At 41.2% G+C, this 11,353-nt stretch overlaps 2 non-coding genes across 2 annotated transcripts; both read right to left on the reverse strand.

Moving 5' to 3' along the window:
• Positions 1–7,236: 7,236 nt before the first annotated feature.
• trnat-agu (transfer RNA threonine (anticodon AGU)) lies at positions 7,237–7,310 on the reverse strand. The gene has a single exon. It is a non-coding gene; the product is annotated as a tRNA-Thr (tRNA).
• Positions 7,311–8,838: 1,528 nt separating this feature from the next.
• On the reverse strand, positions 8,839–8,910 carry trnal-caa (transfer RNA leucine (anticodon CAA)). Its single transcript has one exon. It is a non-coding gene; the product is annotated as a tRNA-Leu (tRNA).
• Between the last annotated feature and the right edge of the window lie 2,443 nt (positions 8,911–11,353).

Genomic DNA, 11,353 nt, shown 5'->3' on the forward strand with positions numbered 1-11,353 from the left:
CGGGCCGACATAATTTTGGTTTTCTGAAATGTTCATCAAGTGTGGAAAATGACCCTTAGCCCCGGGGAACCCCATAGCTGCTTGCAGTTTGCTTAATTTCATAGGTAGAAAGTTCAGAGAATCGATAAATCTGATGTTCAGAGCTTTTACGGTCATACACATTATCTTACCACCCTGATTAATTAGTTCAACGTCCATCATTTCAGCTAACAACTGTCTGATCACTAGGTAATTGTCATATCCCTTGCCATTGTGCGATATGAACGTATGGTTTTTGAAACATCTATCGATAAATTTACACACAAAATCCTTTAGACAAGTTTCACCATAAAATTCCCAGCTTCGTTTATTGTCAATATGAAGGGCGTGGACGTAATTTGGTATGTGTGTCCCCGTTTCTTGCATGCATTCAAAGTCGAAAAAAATGTACTTGTTTGAAATTTTGGGGTTGTCCAAAGGCGGTATGTAGCACAAATGTGTGTCTGGGGTGTCGATCACGTTGTTACAACGCGAGCACAGTTTCTTTACATTTGTGACTAGAGAGGTTATAAACCTCACATTTCTCACAAAAGACCCTGCGCTCACACTTACTAACACCTGACGCCGCATTTCGAAAGTGTCTCGCCAAACACTGAGAGCTAAGACAAAAGACCTTACAGGCCGGGCAATTCTGAATTTCTGCATCAATTTTGCAACACTGGGGATCTAAACAGGTTTTACAAGCTTTAACACAGGCGTGTGCGTTCTTGTGGCTATACGCCACATGGCAGTTTGTGCAAAAATACGCCGCCCCCACAAAAGCTTTAATATTTAAAACCCCATAAAAATGCTGTTCATGCAGTAGAACAAAAAGTATTTTAGAAATTTGGTGGTGTGGGCCCCGTTGTAAAATATTTCCAATCACCCTGGTCGTGATACAAAATTTTAATGACCACCTTTAAATGTTTTTCAAAAGCGGTAATGTCTGACAAACTAATTTTCCGATTCTCTGGAAAACCCAACTCTTTGTGCATTCGTTTAGCGCCCTGTAACATTTCCCCATCGGTACAACCTTCATTCAACAAACCGTACACACACCCGGCGAAACACAGATTACCGCCCGTGTACTGTAAGTCGATAAGGTGCGCTTTTTTCTGAACAATTACCCGGCTGTACAGAACGAATTTAAATCTTCGGCGGGCACCCCCCTGCATATTCCTAACTATCGTTACCATTAATCGGTGTCACGACCACCAGGCAGTCAAGACCAACTCATAAGTGAGCTAATCAGCCCCAGCAGCGGGTGATTAATTACAAACGCCGCCGCACGAGTTAAACCACCTGCTCACACTCACCGTGCGGTGCGCAGTGCTATTTATACCATCTTCACCTGCTCCCCGCTCCCCCCCCCGTGCCTGCGTCTGCACTGGATCCTTCGGAACAATCGGAGGCTGTCATCGTGAGAACCTCTGTGTGGCTCTGTAAGAGGTCTGAGATGTGGCTTAAAAAATCAGCAGCATTTAATTCTCCGGGTTGTTAAGGGTTTGTTAAAACCACCTGCAGTCAAACGCAGCTGTACAAAATCATTCACCCCGATGTTTGGAGAAAGTTCATCCAATATTCTCTGGACTGCACCATGCACAGTGTCTATACCCTGTACATACGAGGCTATTCTGTGGAGATTAACAAAATGAAATTCTTCATGGTGCTCTGTTGCTCTAAAATTATTATAAGACCTGTTATAACTACGTATACGCTCCAGGAAAACTAAGGGGTCTCTATTTGCCCCTGCACCGCCACCAACCCGATTCAGATCGTTCAGTACAACCGGTTCTCGGTTAACGACATCCTGTTCTGCTACAACACCCTTGGGCCTTAAGTTATTTTCTACCACTGCATTCTCATTGCGTGGTTTGGGCGGCCCTTTGGAAATCTGATGCCTCTCTCTGAATCTTTGATGACGCAACAAACATGCTTTTGCCAGTTTAATTCTTTTATTTATGTACAAACGATGGTGGCAAGCAGTCAGTCTTTTAAACACTTTTTAGACCGCATGCTTAGTCATTTATCACCGGGGATTTGCACCAATGAAGCATGAAATATCATCATCATCATCATGGTCTGAAATCCTGAGCTTAGAGCGGCATCTTCTGTAGAAATTATATCCAAGAGGTTAGCGGTGAAAACCTGGATCTGTTTTGGAAACAAGGTCTGTACACCGGCTAAAACCGCTCTTAGACGCTCTAAAGCTTGTTTTTTGGACACCTCATTAGTGATTGCCGTTGATAGTGACTGTGTAATACCGCGCACTGAATCTAGCACATCACCCAACACCAAGTCTTTAGGTGGGTTATGATTTCTCTCCGCAGGCTTGACACGTCTGGCTTTGGTCAGGGTCTTGACAGCTGTCTCCAATGCAGTCACCACCTTAGGGTCCGACGTTTCCGCCACATTTGTTTCGCTGCTCGTCGATACAGCTGCTGTGTGAAAAAATAAAATACTTTTTAATACCACGCCAATGCTCCACATCTCAAAATCGGAAAACTACGCTGTGATAAAAATAAAAGACTTTTCAACACAACAATCAATGAAATCTAAACTGTCAAAATCAGAAAACTATGATAAAAACGATACACATGTGGCGCATCCTTACACAAAGGGCTGTGGGTGAATGGAACAAGTTACCCAGACATGTTGTTACACCGGTTTCCTTGACGGCGGTGGTGGCGCTAATGGGTCAAGCGGCGTGCTAACGGCCTATAGACCCTCGCACAGACCAGTCGCTTTTAACTTTAAAAGCTAAGCAGTTTTAAAATAAGGTTTTTTAACACTCCCAAACAGAAAACTACGCGAAGTAGGATCTTTCAGCGAATTAACATCCTAACAAAAGAAGTAACGTTTGCCCTAAGTGGATCATAACACATCTTGACCACGCTTAAATTATATTAACCTTTGCTTGTTGGTTTCAGACGTTTTGAGCTCGTTGACCCAGTTAACGTGTTGGCTCGTCGCAGTTTTTTTGAAGGTCCGGGGTCTGCACGGAGTGGGAAAGTACCATAATTGAAAGAACTCAACACCGCAAATTACCAAAAAATAGAAAAACGGTGGGGATTTTTATTATAGACATGTTTAAATGGCCATGCTAAAAGAATGTTTTATATAATAGCGACCTCTTCTCTCAGGCGATCTGATAATATGCCCCGCACCCCCTGGTATGACGTGAACATCTGCATGTTTTTTGCGGTGGGATTGTAAACCCCAAACAAGGTTTTTTAAATGTGTAGCGACTTGTCCCTTCGCCCGCGTCTGTGGAATAGACACATACGAGTTTTGGTGTGGAGTATGTACCCCGGTGTCTTTAAGACTCACATGGTCGTAAAGCGTTATTCAAAACATTGTCGTAAATACTCACCAGTGTTGGGCTGCGCCATAACTGGCCTTTTTACAGCTGTGGTTTTCGGGGCTAGTGGAAATGAATGGATACACACAGTCACGACCACATTACGGAACAACTCCCTGGTATTTCCATTATAATAATTCAATATTACCTAGTATACAACTATTATACAACGTTTTGTAACTATAGCAAACATGAGACATGCACCGTGACGTTGTAATTGTCTCACAAAAAGCCGGATATACATACCGCTGAAATTCGTGGAGTCTTCGTCTATCAAGTCGAGCAATGTTAAGTCTGTAAATAGAATATCTTCAGACTGTTGAAATTGATCGGCGTGATCCATTCTGACGAGTTAGGCGATAACGTGAGACTGTAAGAAATGGAATGCAGCCAAAACTTCGCCTGTTAAACCGCTGGTACTTATACACAAACCGATAAACTCTTCTAAGAAACCCCCCTACATAAAACCATTAATCTTCGGTATTGTTGGGTGTGCACGTACTGGGCTGTAGAAATTGAGAAACATTTTAGAAAACGTTTTAGTCCGATATAATGTTAAAATCTATATTTATATCTATATAGATATAGATATAGATATTTATATCTATATCTATTTTAAGGCATACAACGGTGTCTAAATTTCATAGCTGTTAAAACGTGTTGAAAATGTGCCACGGTGTCTGTGTTTGATTCACCAACAGACCGCTAAGAATATTATCAAGCAAAATGTTTTTTATTAACGCTATAAGAAAATGTATCTGTTCTTTATAGGGACGTGTTCACAAACCAAGCTTGACGTTTTGAGGTTTTATTTTTTCGCGCTGCGCTGTTATGAACATTTTTGCGTGAAATACATGTGGTGCTTGTAAATTAGAAAACTTTACATGAATTTAAAGTGTTTGTTAACTTTCCCAGGGGGTCAATTTTACCTCCCCCCTCCACTCTGCATTCCAGAGCCTTTAACTAACCCCCCCACACACCGCACGTCTCCAAAAATCACAAATTATCTCTACTAGGTAATTTTAGAACTTTAGGGGCAATCCATTAAAGTATGAAGAACAACACCCCATCAGTTGTTGCCTGTTAATACCTTAAAGACTTTTACGCTTGCGCTGTGTGGAAATTTATCTCAAGCTTTCGAAAAAGCTGTCGCGAATGTGTTATTAAAAATAAACTGTGTCTTATTACATTATTTTAAAAACTTTAAGACCAACCCCGCGTGTTTAAAATTTATTTTCTGGGAAACACAACATTTGTGTTTGCGTTCTGTGTTAATACTTTTAAAGTTTAAAACTTATAAACTGATATGTGAATACTTTTCGCTCTCAATAAAACAAGGGGGGGGGGGGTCATCACAACATTGGTTGTGATGCGTTTTAAAGCATCACAACCAATTGAAAAATGTCTTGTGTTATGTAGGCGTGGTTACACCATTGGCGCATATTCTTAAACGCTCCGGACTGACAGGGTCGCAGCGCATCCTTGGAGCTGTCAGACACCGCCCCTTGTTAGGAGCTGCAGAGATGGCTTCTTTGTGTGGAGAAACAACGGGGTCTGCTACTCTACAAAGTGAAGAGATAGGTGGCTAAAATATTTTTTCTGATCGTGGAATTGTTGTATCGGTGCTTAGCGTATGTCATTTTAATACTTGGTCTTCTTTTTAGCAAAACCCGACCCCACCCTCTGCACCCTGTGACAGCGGCGGGGGTGTGAGTTCAGCTGGGGTACCAGATGTTGAAGAACTGCCGGGTGCTAGCGATGATACCACGCTACAAATGGTAAATATTAACGAAAAACCTTAGCTCAAAAGTTTTTTAAGCCTTTCTTTTCTTTTTCCTTTAATAGAATAAAGAGGATGTGGACGGGTCAATCTTCAGCCTACCGGCACAACTGAATGTTTCGTGTCTATGCTTGTGTGTTCGGCCAAATGTTAATAAAGCTGATGCCCAACCAGGTTTAGCTAACGATGTCCCTAATGAGCCTGATGTTATGCCCCAGATTGTGAAAGCAGTAGTTTATTGCATCTTCAAACACTGTTTAAAGGGGGTCCTGGTTGATGACTGCCCGGCCTGTTTGATTGACCATCCTGGGCAGCGGGGTCACACATGCCTGTCTGTCGGCTACACAGATGGGTTTGAAGATGTGAGCCTGAATTTTATCGACTGTTCTGTACACCGCCAGGTGTCTGGGTTCGTACACCATTAAAAATGACACTGAGCGGTGCATAAAACAGTTGCTGAAAAATATAATTGAGGACCGCTCCCCATACGAGCATGTACACACCATACTTGAACAGCTGGATGAAAAATTAGTAGACGTGACTTTTGATGCGTTGCAAAAGAAACACTATTCTTATTTTTACAGACGCAAAAAAAAAGATCTATGTAAAATGTGAATACAGATTTCACTCTGTTTTACAGACCCGGGTGTGCCATCGTCCGAAGAATGAAGAATTTCGAATGTATACGTCTGAATTCTTACTAAGAGTGCTTTACACACTTCTCTCTACAAAGCTTGATATGCAAAACAAAGAGTCGAATGCTAATGTCCTTAAATTTGTTAAAGAGATAGATGTGTATGTCAAGAACTTGAGTGAAATTATTGCAGATCTGATGTTTTCAGATCAGAAATGGAAGCCTGGGGTGTAGGGGAAGCCTACAGTGTGTATTCCAAAATACAGTGTGTTTTGCACAGAACCTGTGGTAACACCATCCCGCTGATTACGCAGGCAAATGTTTTTGCCCTGCTAGATCGGATCGCCCAGTGTGGTTCACATGGCTTTAGACACGGGGAGCGGAAGGGGGTTATGAATGCTTTTCTCAGCAATGTTGGGGTGGTGGTTACGTGTACCGAACTAATTGTCCACACCAACATTTAATTGTTGAATGCAAACAGGAGCCGGTAACGCGTGTGTGCTGCGTTGTTTCAGTGTTTGAAACACCTACTGTTGAAATAAAGCGGTTCACATTTCACACGCACCATTGGCTCCTGAGGGGGTGGGACATGCACAAATAACAACACGCCATTGGCTGGCAAGGGGGCGGGACAGCCAACCACCGCTGACTCCTATTGGCTGGAAAAGGGGGCGTGGTACCTGTCAAAAGTTTGACGAAAGGTGTCGCTTTATACTACTCAGAACACATGTAAGACTTACGCACAGCTTTTAATATGCTGTAGTGAATTTGCAGGTATCCTGGGGAGGGAAGAGAACTGATATTAAGGAAATACATATTTAAAGGGGATGTAAGTCTTAAATGTGTTTTGTCACATCTGGGTGTTAACTGAATGGTTTTTTAGCATTATTTATTGTGTTTTGACTCTATACTTGTGTTTCTCAGGAGACAGCAGAAATATTGATGTTTACATTTATATTCACATTCCCGGTGATATTGACTTAGGTACTCCACTATTTACTTGTAGTTTGACTGGTGTCAAAAGTTGAAAATCTCTGCAAACATCAAGATGGCTAAGGACGTGGAAAGAAACTCAATCACATTTAGAGAAGGTAATCTTTAGATCGGATTAATTCGAAGTGTGTCTCTGGGTGCGTTTGATCTACCAACGTTGTGTTTAACTGAAGGACACCCTGACTGAGTGTGCCATAGAAACTGACATTTTTTGTATTTTTTCTACATTCACAGATTTTTGGCTAAAGTAAAAAAAAATAATAGTTGTCATTTTCTTGCCAGCTGGCAGTAATTCTTTTGCACTAATAAGAAAGATGAGCATTTTATCTTTCGCAATGTGTGGATTTCTTGAAAAACAAGTTGTGCCAAAAGCGAAATGAAAACTTCATTTAAACATAATGCAGAAGCATATTGTCTGTAACAATAAACGGTGGGCAGAGACAGGCAGTAAGGCACTGCTGGGATTTGAACCCAGGATCTCCTGTTTACTAGACAGGTGTTTTAACCAACTAAGCCACAGCGCCAGCAAAGCACTGCCCTTTTTCAGCCAGTTGGACACACTGCTCTGTTATATCTTCGTTCGGTGTGCGGTGAGCCTGCTCACTGAGCAAGTTGAGAAAGGATGTGAAATGGCTTTTATCCGCCAATTTCATTACCAAGGAGCTCAATATGCTTTTGATTATCTACAGGGTGTCTAGTGCAACACAGGCGATGGACTGCTGGGATTTGGAGCCAGGATTTCCTAGACACTGCTTTAACTAGACAGGTGCTTTAACCAACTAAGCCACGGCGCCGGCAGAATTCTCCTCTTTTACTGCCCCTTGGACACACCGCTCGGAGACACCTGCGTTCAGTAAGCTGAGTCGGCTGGCTGAGCATGTTGCCTCCTTTACATTCGGGCCCCGACACTAAGAGAAACGTACAGAAATGGCTTTTATCGGGCACTTTTCATGTCCAATGCGCTTGACATCTCCCACGGGCGACAGAGTTCATTTATGACACTTTTCCTTTCTTTCTTTCTTCTTTCTGTACTCTTTGATGAAAAAAAAAAACGAGTAATCATGTAAGGGAAAATGTCTTTTTTCATGGAGAAAACGTGCACTAGGAAATGTTGTGTTTAGAAGAAGTGAGTTAACATGAAAAGTGACCTAATTTACCGGAGCAAATGCTCACCTAGCAAGGTCTGCTTTACTACTAGAGAGACGTAGAGTGAAAGACGTGATAATTTCACGCCGTTGTGGAACAAAACGCTATTTTCTTTTAATTATAAATCAATTAGAAATTCAGAGCGACACATAAAGGCTTTGTCTGCATAAAAGTGATGATTTTTAAAAACTGATAAAAATTTGGAAAACACGTTTCTCACGTAGAAATTTAAGATGGGGGTGGGGTATTACTAGTAGTGGCGCTGAACTCACCATGGTGCAATTAATTTACGTGACGGACTAGTGGTTTAATGGATAACGCGTCTGATTTCGGTTTATTAGATTGTCGATTCGACTTCTACCGGGGTTGTGTGATTTAAATCAGGCTCCTCAGAAATAGATGTCCGTTATGTAAATAGACCGCACCTGAAAGCAAACGTTGGGTCTGGTTTCCTTTCTTTCCTGCATGAAATAGCAAATCGTTACAAAAAACACCAGCTAATGTCCAATAGCGTTAGTCATTTAAGCAAACATGAATATACTGTAGGTCTTGGTATATGGGAGTGGATTTCAACCACAATTAAAAAAGGACAAATTATAATTACAGGCTTCAGACACTTTTTCATACAAAAGTGACCAAACACTCCCTAACTTTCAGGTTTGCTTGAACCTGTAATAATAAAGAGGTCTGAAACTTCCATTCTCTGATGTCACTGTCTCTAAAGCCGGACGTGATGTGTGCCTTTTCTCTTGTCATGTTCATGATGATTCGCTGAATAAGCTCCTGACTGGGTGTTCTGTACTGCGCTGTTACTTCGTTCGATTACCTATGTGGTGTACAGATAAAACCAGACTGCGTGGTGTAATTTCCGGGTTCGGCACCAGCAGCACCTGCAAACTCATCAGCTGACCTCGACGTGATTTGAACATGCAACCTTCTGATCTTGAGTCAGACACGCTACCGTTGCGCCACGAGGTCGCTCGCCACGCGTGCTTTTAATTCCCCCAAAGAGAACAATCAGCGTCCCTGAAAAATATTTTTTTCATTCTCTCCTGTATGGAGCGCCGCTCTTCCAACGAGGGTCTCTTCTTCCCCGACCACAGATTATTCTTTTCGCCTGGCTCTCTCACAGAGAGCAGACACACCATCTCCACTGATGTGTTTACTACATCTATAGATCTGACCCCCTACAGCCCCGATATTCCTGGACAGGATATTTACCACCAGCCTCGTGAACTTCTCATCTTGACCTCTCCCAGGAGGAGAACAATTAACACAAAATCCTCTCTCCATTTAGCAAATAACACAAAACACTGTTTACCTGTCAAGACAGAAAACCAGGCTGCTCCAGGTGAGGCTTGAACTCACAACCACGGCATGACTCCACTAATCATGTCATTTTACAAAGCCTGAACCTGGAAAGAGATTGGAAGCCGAGAAGTTATGGTGTTTTTTTAATACTTGCCTACTCTTTCAATTTTTCCGTCAAGTCTTTTATTTGGGAGTACTTTCAATTGATGTTAATCCTTGTCCCGATGCACGTTCTGGGCCATGGTGCATCTTGAATAATGTTTTTATAGGCTTCAGTTTGGAAAAGTGCGCTCTTCAGAAGCTACCAAAACCGCTAATGGTTACATAACACTTAATGCAAAAGCAACGTTCGGGTTTGAAAAAAAATATTACTTGCTATGAATACAAACACTGTTACAGGAGGCGTGTTAGGGATATTTTAGCTTAGATCATCAATTCATCTTACATTTCTTCTCCATCTATATCAACAGCGTAATCGCTACTGAGTGCTAAAGGCAGGTCCTGGCAATACAATCTTCTTTAGAAAACATTTTTAAAACTATTTCCACTACCATACGTAAAGTAAAAGATAGCGATTGCAGGCAACGAATAAAATCTCTTTTCCAGGGACGTTGTAGTTAGATGCAAATTACAATCGAAAATGTATCAGCTTTAACATTTTCTTTTGGATTCACAGGACAGTCAGCATGAGTCATCAAAGAGCATGTAGTGGCAAGAAGTTTAAAAGCGCACAAGTGATCTGTCTTTGGTCAAAGGAATTGCTGGAGCAGTTGGACGCAGAGCAATATCTAGCAGCTGTAGACGATGTTTGGGGAAATGATAATTCTGTTTTCAGCACAGGGAGTGAGAATGAGCTCAGTCCGGCTCCCAGCAGAATCCATTCTGGTTTGGTTACTGTCAGACTGTGCGTCTGAGGCTCTTTGGATCGCAACGTGAAAAAAAAGAACAAAAACATTTGCTCACATCTTGTGATTTCCACGAGAGGAAGAGAAGATATCACTTTAAAAAAAATCAGAACTGAAGATTTGGATCCGGGACCTCATACTTGTCAAATGATTAAAATAATAATTATGAAAATATCAGGTTGTGTTTCTGCAACATATCGTGCACAGTATGCCATTTTTAAAAAAAAATACAGTAGATTGTACTTAATAAAAATGTACAATTCACCGCTGGTATAAACAGATTTGTGCTGTGTTTGCCTTTGTTAGCATTTGTTTAAAAAATAAGTTCACAATACGATAAAAAACACAGAAAGCACAAACGTAATAATATAATGACACAAAATCAATACCAAATCATAAAGCCAATTAAGTACCTATCCTTTGAAAACAGTGACATTTGTATCTACTTTTGAATTACAAATCAGACAGCGTAGTCCCTTAATTCAAAGATCAGATCTTGGCCAAAACAAGACAACCAGATGTTAGCTGAATTCGGAACAAGAGCCTCTGCTTCATCGTTTATTGAGCTTTTGATCAACGTCTGAGTGAAAAAGATTCGCTATTTTAACTATTTGATTAAAGTTCACAAAAGCACCTTCCTTCGAGCTGGAGTTGAAACAGCGACTTAAGGATTCCTAACTGTTTCTAATACAGTCAGCCGCGCTACCAACTGAGCTATCAAAGGGATTTAAAGTGCTCCTCTCTGGCACATATTGCCCAATGTAGTGAAATATTCCGGGTACTTAAATTCCAGTTCGACATCAAGTTTCCAACTCGTTTCCTTAGTCTTGTTTACCTTGAATTTAAGCCACAAACCAGGATTCTACTGTATAATCTTCTGGGGATGTTACAAAATGTTTGATGGGGCATCAATCATTACAGGCGGAAATTCACTCCTTTTTTTTCTCGAGTCATCATATTAAATGATCCATTTCATTTGGATCAAGAAGAGGATCACCATGAGAAATAGAACAAACTGTTTGATTCTGTCTTTATTGGGAGCTGTATCACAGCTAATGCATGTAAAGCCTTCAGTATGCGATAGTGAGAGTTCAGTTATGCCAGGGAGTGGGAGTGAAGAGAACTGAACTGAAATTTAGTAAATTCATATTTAAATAGAGTGTAAATCATCAAAGTGTTCTGTCACTTAAAACTTATTGCAACAC

This window comes from Lepisosteus platostomus, chromosome 5, assembly GCF_059453375.1.
Source record: "Lepisosteus platostomus isolate fLepPlt1 chromosome 5, fLepPlt1.hap1, whole genome shotgun sequence".
Taxonomy (NCBI): domain Eukaryota; kingdom Metazoa; phylum Chordata; class Actinopteri; order Semionotiformes; family Lepisosteidae; genus Lepisosteus; species Lepisosteus platostomus.